Source organism: Hylobates moloch, unplaced genomic scaffold (genome assembly GCF_009828535.3).
Source record: "Hylobates moloch isolate HMO894 unplaced genomic scaffold, HMol_V3 SCAFFOLD_20, whole genome shotgun sequence".
NCBI classification, from domain to species: Eukaryota; Metazoa; Chordata; class Mammalia; order Primates; family Hylobatidae; genus Hylobates; species Hylobates moloch.
The window spans coordinates 28769153-28783828 of record NW_026652295.1 but is presented as its reverse complement, the minus strand read 5'-3'; the positions used below and the strand labels follow the sequence as shown (position 1 = coordinate 28783828).

Here is a 14676-nt window from a genome sequence, read left to right as displayed (position 1 = left end):
GTAGCAGCACTTGTTCTAATTCACAAGATGCCTCACTTGTAAGGGTAGTTTGAAAGCCACTGACTGGGCAGTGAGCCTCCTTCGCCGTGGCTTCGGAGGGAGAGATTTGGTTTTGATTTGTTAATTTGTGGCGCTTAAGATGTTGATAGCCTTCCTTTCTGGCTTTCTGTTTGTAGATAACCAGGAGGAATGTGATTAGACTAAGGAAATTAAGAGGAGGTCCAATTCTAAGGACTATGAAGAATGTGCTTGCCTAGAGACTGATATTAAGGGGATTTTATGCTGAATATGGAAGGAAAAAAGGGAGACTGTCTAGGTAAAACTATAAAATTATTAAGCGTAAGTAGTATGACATATAACAGGGCTTGGCAAATCTTTGCTGTAGAGAGCCAGAGAGGACATCTTTTTGGCCTTGTGGTCCGTACTCAGCTTTCTCCTTGGAGTATGAAAACATCATTAGACAATACTAAATGAAGGCTGGGCGCGGTGGCTCACGCCTGTAATCCTAGCACTTTGGGAGGCCGAGGCGGGTGGATCACCTGAGGTCAGGAGTTTGAGACCAGCCTGGCCAACATAGCGAAACCCTGTCTCTACTAAAAATACAAAAATTAGCCGGGCGTGTGGCGCGCACCTGTAATCCCAGCTACCTGGAAGGCTGAGGCAGGAGAATCGCTTGAAAGCAGGAGGCAGAGGTTGCAGTGAGCCGAGATCTTGCCACTGCACTCCAGCCTGGGCGACAGAGCGAGACTCTGTCTCCAAAAACAAAAGCTAAATGAGCATGGCTGTGTTCCAATAAAACTTCATTATGGATGCTAAAATTTGAATTTAATAACATTTTCAAATGTCATGAAATACTCCCCTTGGATTCTGGCCCTCCCTCCCCAATCATTTAAAAATGTAAAAACCATTCTTAGCTTTTGACTCATACCAACACAGATAGTAGACCGTAGTTTGCCGACTCCCGACAGGATAATAATGAAATATCCAGTATTTTTCAAGCGATAGTAATTGGGAAAGAGTGAAAACAAGCTATAACCTCTTAATTTCATCTGTCTGTTAACCACAATAATAAAGAGGATCTGAATTCTTAACAGAAATTTGTTACGGTCTTTGAAAGTTGCCAAGATATATGAATGTACTTATATTCTCTAAACAAGAAAAGATATATTCCTTGTTTAAAAAAGATTGCAGTTCAAGAAAAGTGGAATAACACCGAGTTTTGATGTTGATTTATACCAAAGGATTTTCAACACAGGAATATGCAAAAATGAACTGTAATAATGGGATGTAATTAAACAAATTTTAAATATACATTTTTAATGTTTTTATATCAGTAAGGGAAAACAGAAGCAATCTTGAAATAGGACTGAGTCATATAGAGCAAATGGGCATATAAGCAGTGTAGGTAGGAAACTGGTTGAGGTCAGATATGAGATGGGAGGGATGAAGGCGGGGTTTAATTGTCCAAGACTTTTGAGATTCTTACTCATGAAAAGGCAATATATCTAATCCCCCTCCATTTTTTTATTATGAAAAATCTCAAACAGAGACAGTTTTCAGCTTGCTTTTTATACTTTATAGTGGCTTTTATTGTTCCAGTTTGGTGACATTCAAGTCTGCGTTATTCATTTTGTAGACATGTGATTTATTCAACAATTTTGAGTAGACATTTAAGGTTCTTTCCACATCTTATTAAATAAAGGCTGTTGAGAACATCCTTGTACATATCTCTTTAGATCGTCATGCCATTATATTAGTAGAATAAATTCCTGGAAGTTTGGCTGCTGGGTTGGAAGGCATGGAAATTTAAAATTCTATTAGATTCTTCCAATTATCTTTCCATAAGTGCCTGGCAAGGTGTCAGAGCCCTGGCACTGGGAAGTGGTCAACTCTCAGGTTGGTAAAATGAATTTACCATACCTACAAACAGTATAGGTTTGAAAAAAGGAAAGTTTATTAGAAAGGAAGAACTGAAACAGCCTTTGCAAAATGATGACTGAGACAGTGAAAGAGATCTAACGTAACCAACTCCATCTTGCTTCTAAGCTCCAAGCTGTTCTTTTTTTGTTTGTTTGTTTGTTTTTTTTGAGACGGAGTCTCGCTCTGTCACCCAGGCTGGAGTGCAGTGGCGCGATCTCGGCTCACTGCAAGCTCCACCTCCCGGGTTCACGCCATTCTCCTGCCTCAGCCTCTCCGAGTAGCTGGGACTACAGGCACCCGCCACCGCGCCCGGCTAATTTTTTTTGTATTTTCAGTAGAGACGGGGTTTCACCGTGGTCTCGATCTCCTGACCTCGTGATCCGCCCGCCTCGGCCTCCCAAAGTGCTGGGATTACAAGCGTGAGCCACCGCGCCCGGCCTCCAAGCTGTTCTTGTTCATTCCTGGGCGTAGGCTGAACTAACTTTGGGAGAAACTTAGTTTATAAACAGAGGGTAACAGCCCTTTCCCAAAGCAGACTTCCTTCTTGTCTGAGGACTAGACTAACATTAGCCACAGGATTAGAATTTTTGGTTTAGGAGTCATGCAGCTGGAGGCTACAAGATTCTGACCCTCCCTAAACTGCTCCTGTGATGAGTGCTTGAGGTATTTTGCAGACCCTGTACTTGATGGGTCAGCTGGCACTACCCAGATCAATAAACTGGCTCTATTTTTTTTTTTTTTTTGGAGACAGAGTCTTGCTCTTGTCGCCCAGGCTGGAGTGCAAATGGCACGATCTCGGCTTACTGCAACCTCCGCCTCCCGGGTTCAAGTGATTCTCCTGTCTCAGTCTCTCGAGTAGCTGGGATTACAGGCACCTGCCACCACGTCTGGCTAATTTTTTTTTTTTTTTTTGTATTTTTAGTAGAGACAGCGTTTCACAATGTTGGCCAGGCTGGTCTCCAATTCCTGACCTCCGGTGATCCACCCACCTTGGCCGCTCAAAGTGGCTCATCTGATCATGTGGCCCCCACCCAGGAACTGACTCAGTGCAGGAAGACGGTTTTGATTGGTCAGACGATTTCATCCCTGACCAATCAGCACTCCCGGTTCACTGGCTTCCCCCCCCCCCCCCACCCACCAAGTTATCTTTTAAAACTCTGCTCCCCTGTGCTCGGGGAGACTGATCTCCCACACAGCTGGTTCTGCGTGAATTACTCTTTCTCTATCACAATTCCCCTGTCTCGATGAATTGACTCTGCCTAGGCAGGGGCAAGGTGAACCCCTTAGGCGGTAACAGAACACTGCAGAAGAGTGCAGTGGGGCGCCTCAGCAAGAGGACTGAGTGTGCTGCCGTGGATTTTTCTTTAGAGGTATTTATGGACCTTAAGGCAGGAGCTTAGGATAGTAAAATGAGTTTCGGCATGGCATTTCAGAGATGTGTAGAAATTTTAGTTACTTGTAAAAGTTGAAAGAGGCCTGGAACTAGACTTTAGATACTAGGAAAGTTTAATTACTTCTGAATTCCCAGAAAAGGAGTTTCACCTACGTCTGGCCCGCCTACGTCTGGCCCGTTTGGTGGTCACCAGGTGGTCTTTGTTCCCTTTGAAATTCCTCAGATAAGGAGCTTTTGTCTGTAGGGCCTATTCAATGGTCAACAGGTGATCAACCTCATGGTCAAGCTCAGTAAGGTTGCACTTATTTTTATCCACACCAGCATATCATGAAATACGGTAGTCCTCACCTTATCCTCGGTTTCATTTCTCAAGGTTTCATTACTCTTGGCAACCACAATCTGAACATTTTAAGTGGAAAATATCAGAAATAATTCCTAAGTTTTAAATTGGCACCTAAACAATTCCTGGTTTAAATTGGGCACTGCACCATTCTGATGAACATGATGAAATCTCATGCCGTACCACTCCATCCCTCCCCAGGATTTGCATCATCCCTTTGCCCAGTATCCACACTGTATATGCAACCTGCCTATTAGTCACTTAATAGCCTTCTTGGTTATCAATTTTACTGCCTAAGTATCACAGTGCTTATATTCATGGAACTCTTATTTTACATGACAGTGGCCCCAAAGTGCAGGAGTACTAATGGTGGCAACTTGGATATACAAAAGAGAAGCCATAAAGTGCTTCTTTTAAGTGAAAAGGTAAAAGTTCTTGAAATTTTTAAATGCTGAGTTTGCTAAGATCCATGGTCAGAACAAATCTTTCTATCCCTGAAATTATAAAGAAGGAAAAAGAGCCGGGCGCGGTGGCTCACGCTTGTAATCCCAGCACTTTGGGAGGCTGAGGCGGGCGGATCACGAGGTCAGGAGATCGAGACCACGATGAAACCCCGTCTCTACTAAAAATACAAGAAGGAAAAAGAAATTTTTGCTAGTTTTGCTGTCACACTTCAAAATGGAAAAGTTGCAGCCACAGTGCATGTTAAGCACTTAGTTAAGATAGAGAAGTCATTAAAATTGTGGGTGGGAAATATCACCAAAAAAAAACTTCCTATTAACAGCAATCGGGTTCAGTACTATCAGTGGTTTCAGACATCCACTGGGGATCTTGGAACATATCTCCCAAGAATAAGAGGGAACTACTATAGTCTGTTTTCCTACAGTGGTGCCATTCCTGATATTTTCATATTTTTAAAAATTTGCTAATATTTTTATTTATAATCCTTAATAATTCCATGACAGGTCTTGTTTTGCAGGTAATGTTTTTAACCTTTTGTCCGTAGATAGGCATTTACTTCATTTCCTATTGATACTTAGTTTCCTCTTTTTTTCTGCTACACAGTATTACAATAATAACTTTCTGAACACATGTCTTGTGCTGGTAGATTTTTGTGAAAAAGGTTTCTGGGTTGAAGGATATGGCATGTTTCTAATTTGATGGATGTTGCCATATTGCTTTCTCAGTAGGCTGTTAACCTTTACATTTCCTTACAACAATGTATGATCCTTCTCCCTTCCCACTTGCGCAGCAAAGATACGTATTATTTATGTTTTTATTTTTTTCTCAGCCAATAAAGAGAAGTCTTAGTTACTTTTAATTATGTTTTCTCTTCTTTTAGTAATTTTGATTGTTACTATTTGCCATTCAGATTGTTTTTCTGTGCATTTTCAATTCTATCCTTTGCCCATTTTTCCTGTTGGATTGATTGTTTGGATCAGTCTGCATACATATGCACACATGTATGTGTGCTTGCCCTATCCGTGTGTCCATGCATGCAAACGCACACATGCACACACACCCCTACCTGTCCTCATTAAGAAATCCATCCTGACCTCCAGATTCTGATTTGCTTTCTTCGGTTTTCTTACAATATTTTTTATTCCTTACATTTAAATATTTTTTAAAAATATCATATAAAAGGAGAATCTTAATTTTTCTCCAGAGCAGTGCTGTCCAATAGAAATATAATGGAAGCGAGCCAGGTGCGGTGGCTCATGTCTGTAATGCCAGTACTTTGGGAGTCCAAGGTAGGTTGATCACTTGAGGTCAGGGGTTTGAGACCAGCCTGGCCAACATGGCAAAACCTCATCTCTACTAAAAATACAAAAAAATTAGCCAGCCCTGGTGGCTCATGCCTGTAATTCATTGCAGCTACTTGGGAGGCTGAGGCAGGAGAATCACTTGAACCCAGGAGGCAGAGGTTGCGATAAGCCCAGATCGCACGACTGTACTCCAAACTGGGTGACAGCAAGACTCTGTCTCAAAAAAGGAACTATAATGCAAGCCGCTTATATGATTTTAGGTTTTCTAATTATACTGCATTAAAAAAGGTAAAGAGAAACAGGTAAAATTAACTTTAATAATATATTTTATTTTACCAACCTAACCCATTATATTTAAAATATTATCATTTTAACATGTAATCAATTCTAAACAATTACAAATAAGATATTTTATGTTCTTTTGTATACTAAGTCTTTGGAATCTAGTGTGTATTTTATACTTACATCACTAGGTCTGTGGTAAAGTGCTTATGGCCATTGTGGGGCTCAGAACTCATACCCGAAAATGTGGTGCTGTGGCATAGTGAACTGAAGAAACCCTAAGTTCTCTGTGACCTCCCCGTCCCCTACCTCCTCTCTCAAATAAGTTGAAGTTTCTTTATCTGCCTAAGATCTACACCCACCAAGGAGAACTGTTGTTTTTTCTTGCCCTCCCTTGTAAGATCCAGAGTGTACTCACACCTGAACAGACCCTTTCACTGTCAAAGAGAACTATTTACATGTTGATCTCTGTTCCCAGATCCATTCATTCTCCCTGGTATCAGCTCACAGCAGCTCCACCAAGTAGTACAGAGTCCCCATTGCTTCACATTCTCTCAGTACTTGGTATTTTCAGACTTTTGAATTTTGGCCATTTTTACTGAGTATTTTCCATGATTACAAATGAGATAGTGTATATTGTCCTATGTTTATAGGCCATTTGGTATTCTCTATCCTGAAACATCTGTTCTGCTCACATTTTTCCATTGAGTCATCAATCTTTTTCTTATGAAGGAGTTTTTTATTTTTTAGAAAAATAACATTCATTTCTGACAGTTCTGGAGGCTGGGAAGTCCAAGGTCAAGGGGATGCATCTGGTCAGAGCTTCCTTACTCATGGGAACTCTGCAGAATCCTGAGGTGGTATGGGGCATCACATGGCAAAGGAGCAAAGCATGCTAGCTGAAGTCTCTTTTCCTTTTATAAAGCCACTGGTCTAACTCCCATGATAACCCATTAATCCATGAACATCTCTTAAAGGCCCCACCTGTCAATACTGCCACATTGAAGGTTAAGTTTCAACATGAGTTTTGGAGGGGACAAACATTCAAACCATTGCATTCTGCCTGTGGTCCCCCAAACCCATGTTCTTCTCACATACAACTACATTTATTTAATCCCCATATCCCCAAGGGCCTAACTTGTTTCAGCATCAACTCAGAAGTCCAAAGTTCCATCTGTGAAATCAAAACAAGTTATCTACTTCTAAGGTACAACGGCAGGACGGGCATAGGATAGACATTCCCATTTGAAAAGGTAAAAGTAGGCCAAAAGGAAGGGTTAGCAAACCCCAAGCAAGTCCAAAGCCTAAGAGGGCAGACATTAAATCTTAAAGCTGGGGAATAATCATCCTTGACTCTATATCCAGCATCCCCCGTACCTGGAGGAGTTCCTTTTTTTTTTTTTTTTCCTGTTGTAGAGACAGAGTCTTACTGTGTTGCCCAGGCTGGTCTCAAACTCCTGGCCTCAAGTACTCTTCCCACCTTGGCCTCCCAGAGCCCTGGGATTACAGGCGTGAGCCACTATGCCTGGACTGGAGGGGTTCTTTATACATTCTGTGATACGGATTTGTGTCCCTTCCCAAATCTCATGTCGAATGAAAATCCCCAATGTTGGAAGTGGGGCCTGGTGGGAGGTGATTGAATCTTGGGGGTGGATTTCCCCCTTGATGCTGTTCTTGTGATAATGAGTTCTTGTGAGATCTGGTTGTTTAAATGTATATCACCTCTGCGCTCTCTCTCTTGCTCCTACTTCTGTCATTTAAGATGTGCCTGCTTTCTGTTCACCTTCCGCCATGATTGTAAATTTCCTGAGGCCTCCTCAGAAGCAGAAGCCACTGTGCTTCCCATACAGGCTGCAGAACCATGAGCCAATTAAACCTCTTTTCTTTATAAACTGAACTACCCAGTCTCAGGTATTTCTTTACAGCAGTGCGAAAACAGACACATACAGTCTGGATATAAGCTCTTTGTCCTTTGTATGTGAATCTGGATGTAGTAGTACAGGTGCATTTAGTTTTGCTTCATAAGCATTTATTATGATTCCTGCATCTTCCTGTATATGCTTTACTTAAGTAAACAGATCTATAATAAAGTTCCTTAGAAGATTTTTAAAATCTTCCTGTCCCCAAACTACTATAATAAACAGCTAGTTGCCTTAGAGACCACTGCAGATTTTACTATTTTACAACCTGGCCTTTAGTACTGACATTAGGCAAACTTAATGTTGTTTAATAGTGTCAAAGAAAATACTGAATGGTCTCCTCATAATCACACCAGAGATTTTCCAATTCGTATTGATAGTAGGGAGCTTCTGGTGATCTGGGCTAAGGAGTAAGATAATGAAAATAGAATTTAGAATGTTTTGCTTAGGAATAGATGTCCAAATGGATAAGACAAAAACGGGACCAGAGACAAGAATATCAGAGAGGAAATGGATGCTTAATGTGAATTGAAGGAATGTCTGAACTAGACTAAAAACCAAAATTACAAATGAGAAGTGCAGGGAAACCAGGTGTTAAGTGTGTGCTGAGCAGTAGCTAGAAGCTTGGTGTGGCTGTGACTGGAGTGCCTGAAAGGGCCTGGGCTCTGCAGAGGTGTGTTGGAAGGTGATGGGCTAGGAGGTCCCCTCTTCCCTTCCCACCTTCCCTCCTTCCATGAGGTAATTGCATGCATGGGGTTGGGGACTGGCAGACAGGTAAGGACTTTGTCTGCTAGGAGAGAAGAGAGTGAATGGGAGGGTGGAAGTGGAACAGGAGGAGAAAACAACTTAGACATAAAAACTCTGCAAAGTAATATAGCTATATCATGATATACAAGGTGCTCCGTGCTATAATTTTAAAAATGAGATTTTTGAAGTCAGACCATCAGAAGTTCAAGTCTAGAAGTTTAGTCCTTTACTAGTTATAACTTAATTCAATTTACTCTTAATTAAGTTATAACTAGTAATTTACTAGTTATGTGACTTCAAACAAATGACCTTTTTAAACTTAAGTTTTTAATCTGTAAACAGTATATAATACTAGAGTGTTATTAAGTGATTTTCTGTAAAGCAGTGGTTTAGTTAATGCCATATTTGTAATGTGAAAGTTATTTGTAAATAGCTTGATAATACGTTTTACTATTAAAAAAATCACTGTCACTCATGATTAGTATATTTTATTTCATTTAGGCTAACTGCAGCATCCAAGATGCATGGTGATGAAATTACAATTGGATTGTGTCTGTATTTCTTCTGGACAACAGGACTTGAATGCAAAGGCAGCACCAAGCAAATCTAGAGTGAAGAGTCTCAACAAGTAGCTTAACAAGATAGTTTCAGGCCAAAGATGATGTATTTAGTGGAATTTAGAGAATATCCCTTTATTTGAAGTTTTCCTATATTGTTGTGCTGGAAATGCTTCACTGTATTCAGTCAATTACAGTGGGTACATGGAATTTTGATATTGCACCTGATTTTGTCCCATAGAACAATTTATTCCTCCAACACCTCACTCAGGTGAAAATTCAAGAATTTGCCTGGGTAGTCATTCTGATGCATATCTCCAAGCTTCTATCTTCCTCCCGCTGACAATGATTCGTTAGTCTCTGGCTGTATCTACATGTGATGTGTAAGATGTCTGACAAAAGTCAGAGAAGCCCGTTGTTGAGTTTTGTCTCCAAATCTAAGGATCGGTACTTTTGCCAGATTGGGCTGCTTCTGTTTGAAAAAGACAAGCATGGGGGTGGGAGAGATTGCTGATTATCTTCCAACACCTGTCTGCCTCTTTTTCCTGAATAAAAAATTTTAGCTGGACACATGGCTGGCTGAATACAAGTTACATTTTTCAGCATCTCATGCAACCAGGTATGGCCACGTGACTGGCCAGTGAGAGTGAGCAGAGATGGTGTATGCAGCTTCTGGTTCATGCCCCTTGCTTTGTCCCACTGTTTGGAGTGCAGTGCAGGTATGGTGGTAAGCCCTCTCAGACCCTGTGGTGGGCCCAGTTCCTTAGGGTAGTCATCTCCAAACTTTGCTGCACATTAGAATTACTTTTAAAAATCCCAGTTCCCAGGTTACACCATGTGTACCAATCAAATGAGAATGTCTCAGGGTGGAAGCCAGACATCATTGTTTAAAAAAATAAAGTGATTCCAGTGTGCAGCAGAATTTGGGAACCACTGCCTTGGGAGTTCCAGAGCAGGAACACTGAGGAAGTCTGTGTTGCTGACAGCATTTTAGTCCAAGACTACCTACAACAAGACCATCACATGTCGGAGAAACAGACTTCTACCTTGCCAAGCTAGACACCATTTCAGTGTCTCATGGAGTGATCCTCTCTAAATTCCTAAAAAGTCAAAAGATTTAGTGTTCAGTAGGCCCATTGTGATATCATCTTTAGGGTACAAGTTGTTCTTTTGATTTTGCTAAGTACTCTGTGGTGAAAATCAGTGGTGGATGCGGCAGCATTGTCAGTGCTTCGTGTTCCTAATTTGGTCTTAGTATCAAAAAGCCATCAGTTCCCAGTGCTCATCATCGGCCCCTTGGCCTTCTTCATTTCTTACTCCTTGCTAGTTAAATTCAGGAGTTCAATGGGTAGGTGATCCCAGTACTTGTGGCCACTTATGCGACACAGATTGATTTATTCTTGACAACTTAGTTTGCTTTCTCCATTTTGGTCAATGATATGGGTAGTCATCCAGGTAGATATCCTGTCCTATTTACCAGTTGTGAGTTTCTCATTTCCTAATTGGTTTTCCTACCTTCAGTCTTGCCACCCTTTGATCCACTTGTACATTATGGAAAGAAGTAGCTCTAAAACAAATAAGACCCTGTAACTGCTGCTTAACAGCCTTCATTAACAGCTTTTTGTCTCAAAGTCCAAACACAAGGTCTTTCATCATTCAGATTTAAAGAGCCACCACTTTCCTTGCCATGGTGAGCGCTAATGTTACTATATTACATTCATTCCTGTTGAATGAGATGCAGCTTTAGATTTTTTTCATTTTACTGTATTCCAAGTTAGAGTTGGCTTGAAAGATGAAAGATGTCATGGTTTGGGTTTACCAAGAAGCAGACTGTGAGATAAGAATGTGAGTATAAGTAGTTTATTTTAGAGGTGATCTTAAGAAATCTCCCAGTTACACTGTGGACACTTGCATCTCAATCCCACTGGAAAACTCAACACTAGAATAGTTCTCAGTTATACCATCCAAGGGGGGAAGAAGCTGGAGTATTTATCTACCAACTGCCATTTTGCCGTTGGTTGAGTGCTGCTTTCAGGGATATTAAGCTTTCCCTTGGTGCAAATTAAGCATCCCAATCAGCCAGAAAAAAGCTTACTGAAAGAGCAGTTAGTAGTCTTCACACAGAGGTGAATGCCTGAGGCAGGGCTAGCTTCATGGACATATACCTGTGGAGCTGGTTTACTGGTCTGCTGCTATCCTCTTGAAATTCTTGAACAAGGGACCCCACGTTTTTGTTTTGCACAGGGATTCACAAATTCTGTAGCCAGATCTTGGTCAAAGGGAATATAAATGGTACAGCAGTAGCTTCTGTTACAAAACCTATTTGTCATTCCTGTGAATTTCTAAGCAGGGACCATTTTTATGCCTGCTGTCTGGTACTATGCTTGCCACTGAATATACTCAATGAATGTTTGTTTTAAATGATTAAATTTTCTTTCCTATTTTAATTTTTTTCACAGGTAAAAGTCTCACAGTGAAAAACCTGAGGACCCTTCCCACAAGTGTCCTTTGCTCCCAGCTACTGATACTGGATTCCACTCATGATTCTCCCTTTCTTAGCGCATTCATGATATAGACGTCAGTCTGTGAGCTGGAGGAGGACAAAGGCAGTGGTCCTGTGAATTCTATGCTGTAGCTTGGGTTAAGGGATTTGGAATTGCACTTGTTCCAGAGGTATGTTAGAGGCAGGAAGAAATCACATAGTGGGTGTCTTATAGGCAGAAAGAGTACTTACTAGGACTTGAAGACTCTGTTAAAGGTTCTTATGTTAATTATCTATTGCCCTGTTTTTCTCCCAGGATTAATGGTTGAAAACAGTAAACTTGTATCGTCTCACAGTTTGCGTGGTTAGGAATCTGGAAATGGCATAGCTGAGTGGCTCTGGCTCAGAGTCTAATGTGGTTCCAGTCAGTATCAGCTGGGGCTGCAGTTGTGAAAGTGTGAGCAGGGCTGGAGGATCCTCTTCCAAGGTGGCTCACTCATGTGCCTGGCAGGGTGTGCTGGGTGTGCCTGAGGCAGAAGGTGTGTTTCCCGTCACATAAATCTCCTTTTAGTGTGTCTTCATGGCATGGCTGCTAGCATCCCCCAGAGCAAGTGATTTAAGAGCAAGAGCAGGGAGAAAGCTACAGTGTTTTTAATGACGTAATTTCAGAAGTCACATCTGTCACTTCTGTTTATTAGAAGTAAGTCATCGAGCACTGACCACACTCAAAGGGAGGGGAATTAGCCTCTGCCTTTTCAAAGGAAGCATATCACAGAACTTGTAGATGTATATAAAAATACCACAGGGTTTTTAAAGAGTCTCGTATTATAGAGCCTTCAGAAGTAAATTCCCATGCCCTTTACCTTACCTGTGAAGTTGCTAATCTGATACTAATTGTTCATTCTCTTGCTGTTCTGCTCAGTGTCCCTTCCCGTGTGTTGATACAATAACTAGGGTTTATAACCATCCTCTGAGAAGATAAAAAAAGTTAGGCACATAGAAGGAAAATAGATGGAGTGGTGGTAGTATGCATTTATTTCCTAGGGCTGCTTTAACAAGCTACCAAAAACTGGGTGGTTTAAAACAACAGAAATTTATTCTCTCAAAATTCTGGAGTCCAGAAGTCTGAAATCCAAGTGTCAGCCAGGTTGGTTCCTCCTGGAGGGTCTGAGGGAGCATTTGTTTCATGCCTCTCTCCTAGCTTTTGGCATTTGCTGGCAATCTTTGGCATTCCTTGGCTTGTAGACTCGTCACTACAATGTGTCCCTCCATCATCACGTCACACTCTCTATGGGTATGTCTCTCTGCATCCAAGTTTCCCTCTTACAAGGAAACTAGTCATTGAATTAAGGGTCCACCCTTAATTCAGTATGACCTCATCTTAACTTGATTATATCTTCAAAGACCCTATTTCCAAATAAGATTACATTCTGAGGTTCTGGGTGGACATGAGTTTGGGGGACACTGTTCAAACCAGTACAGGGTATAGATATTAAAATTCATGGGTGTCTCTAGATACTCTTCACCAGAGAGGAGAGTTTCCATAACACTACAATAGCCAGGTGTCTCTGATGCAGGCATGTTGTTGGGCATGAACTAGTCAGATTGTAGGACTGTGGCTGCTACTAGCTCATATTTACATATCTAATTATAGGAAGCTAAGAAAATTAGTATTAAGTACAAGAGGTTGAAAATGGTAATAGCATGAAGATTATTTCTCAGAGCACTCTTCTGTGCCCTTATTGTCAAGTGGTCCTGGGAAATGGACTTTTATCAAGTCTGACTCTTATGTTACCACCTTGCTTGAGTGCTCAGTGCCATGAGATCGTCCCAGAGGTGATCTCTTGCATACCCTGGTCTTTAGGCAAAGCCTTGTTTTCAAATCACACAAGTAAAAGATGTGCTCCACTAAGTGACATTTCAGTGGAAGAATCAGGATATTGATAGAGGAAGCACTTTTACCTCTTGACTGGTGTGTCATAGACTAGGAAAGTGTGGAACTTGATTTTCCTGTTTCTCAAACTGGCTCTATTTCTTTAGGAAGGGACCAAAAGGAGCTGCCCCTAGTATAGGGAGCAAACAGAGGTTTTCCATAAATGTTAAATTAAGGAATTTTTTTCTCATAGAGATAGCTGTTGGCATAATAGTAGCTAATAATTATCTATAGTGACTCATTGGACTTCCACAACATCAGTATATGATAGGTTTCATTACCCCATGTCTCTCCCCACCACCATTGCCATCCATCAAAACTAAATTATTGATGGTTTCCTAAATCTAATGCCCTGTCACACCGCTTGATGCTTTTACTGTTTCTTCTTCCTGGATTTCCCTTTGCTTATATTGTGAAGCCCTCCTAATCTTGCTCTAAACGTCAGGTTATTGTTTTTCTCTGTACTACTTTTATATGTTTAACTAGTATTGTTGGATTATTGATCTTTTCATATCTGAACTGTGCTACACTGGAGAGCTACTTTAGCATGGAGATTGATTTTGTTTTTCATTCCCTAACAGTGCCTGACACATGGGGTGGGGGTGGGGGCTCAGTTCAAAGAAGGAACCCAAGGCTCAGCATGATTGAGTAATTTGCCAGAGGTCACACATCTGGTGTATGGCAGAGCTAGAAGAAGAATCCAGATCTTTAGCCACTCACCAACTATAAAGAAAAAAACACTGCACAGAAGTCAGGATGTCCAAGGACTAATCCTGTGTCGACAGCTTTGTGTTACTCTACCTTGATGAGATATTTTACCTTTGTGAAATTTTCTTTATCACTTGTAAGGCTATTTCTAGATCCGTGAACTGCAAGTTATATTTTTATGCATTTTTCCCCAAGGAATTTGAAAAAGTCTCAATATTCTATTCTATATAGTCTTTTAAAAATCAATGTCTGAAGAGGCAAGTTGGCTGTAATGTAGGTGTAGAGAATGTCCTTCTCTGGCTCAGAGTATTAGGAAGTTGGACTAGGCATTCTGTAGGGCCCAGGGCTCCTCTTGACTGTTGTAGCCTGAGTCTTCATACCTCCCCTGAACACTCTCCATTGATGACTATATGGCCCTTTATTCATCCTTTCCCTCATCAGCATGTTGAGATGTCACATTTTCTCAGCAGTCTTGCTGGCGTGGGTGTCCTGTGTTGTGGGGAGATGGGGGAATTGGGGGGGGAAAGCCTTTTTCTGCTGTCCAAGGTCCTGAAGACATGTTTCTGTGTTTCCTGAAAGTTTCTCAGTTTCCCAAATGCAAGTTTGAGATTTTATTTGTTTTTGAAGAA

The 14676-nt window shown here is 41.2% G+C and overlaps 1 long non-coding RNA gene across 2 annotated transcripts in view; it reads left to right on the top strand.

The window, feature by feature from the left end:
• Positions 1–14676, top strand: part of LOC116460070 (uncharacterized) — a 35500-nt gene that overhangs the window by 879 nt on the left and 19945 nt on the right. Inside the window, exons 2-3 of one of the 2 annotated variants that reach the window (XR_009211252.1) lie at positions 8869–9643; positions 11384–11597. This is a non-coding gene — a long non-coding RNA (uncharacterized LOC116460070). Of the gene's footprint in view, positions 1–8868; positions 11598–14676 lie in introns of both variants that reach the window. The other variant, XR_009211251.1, reaches the window with a different exon arrangement.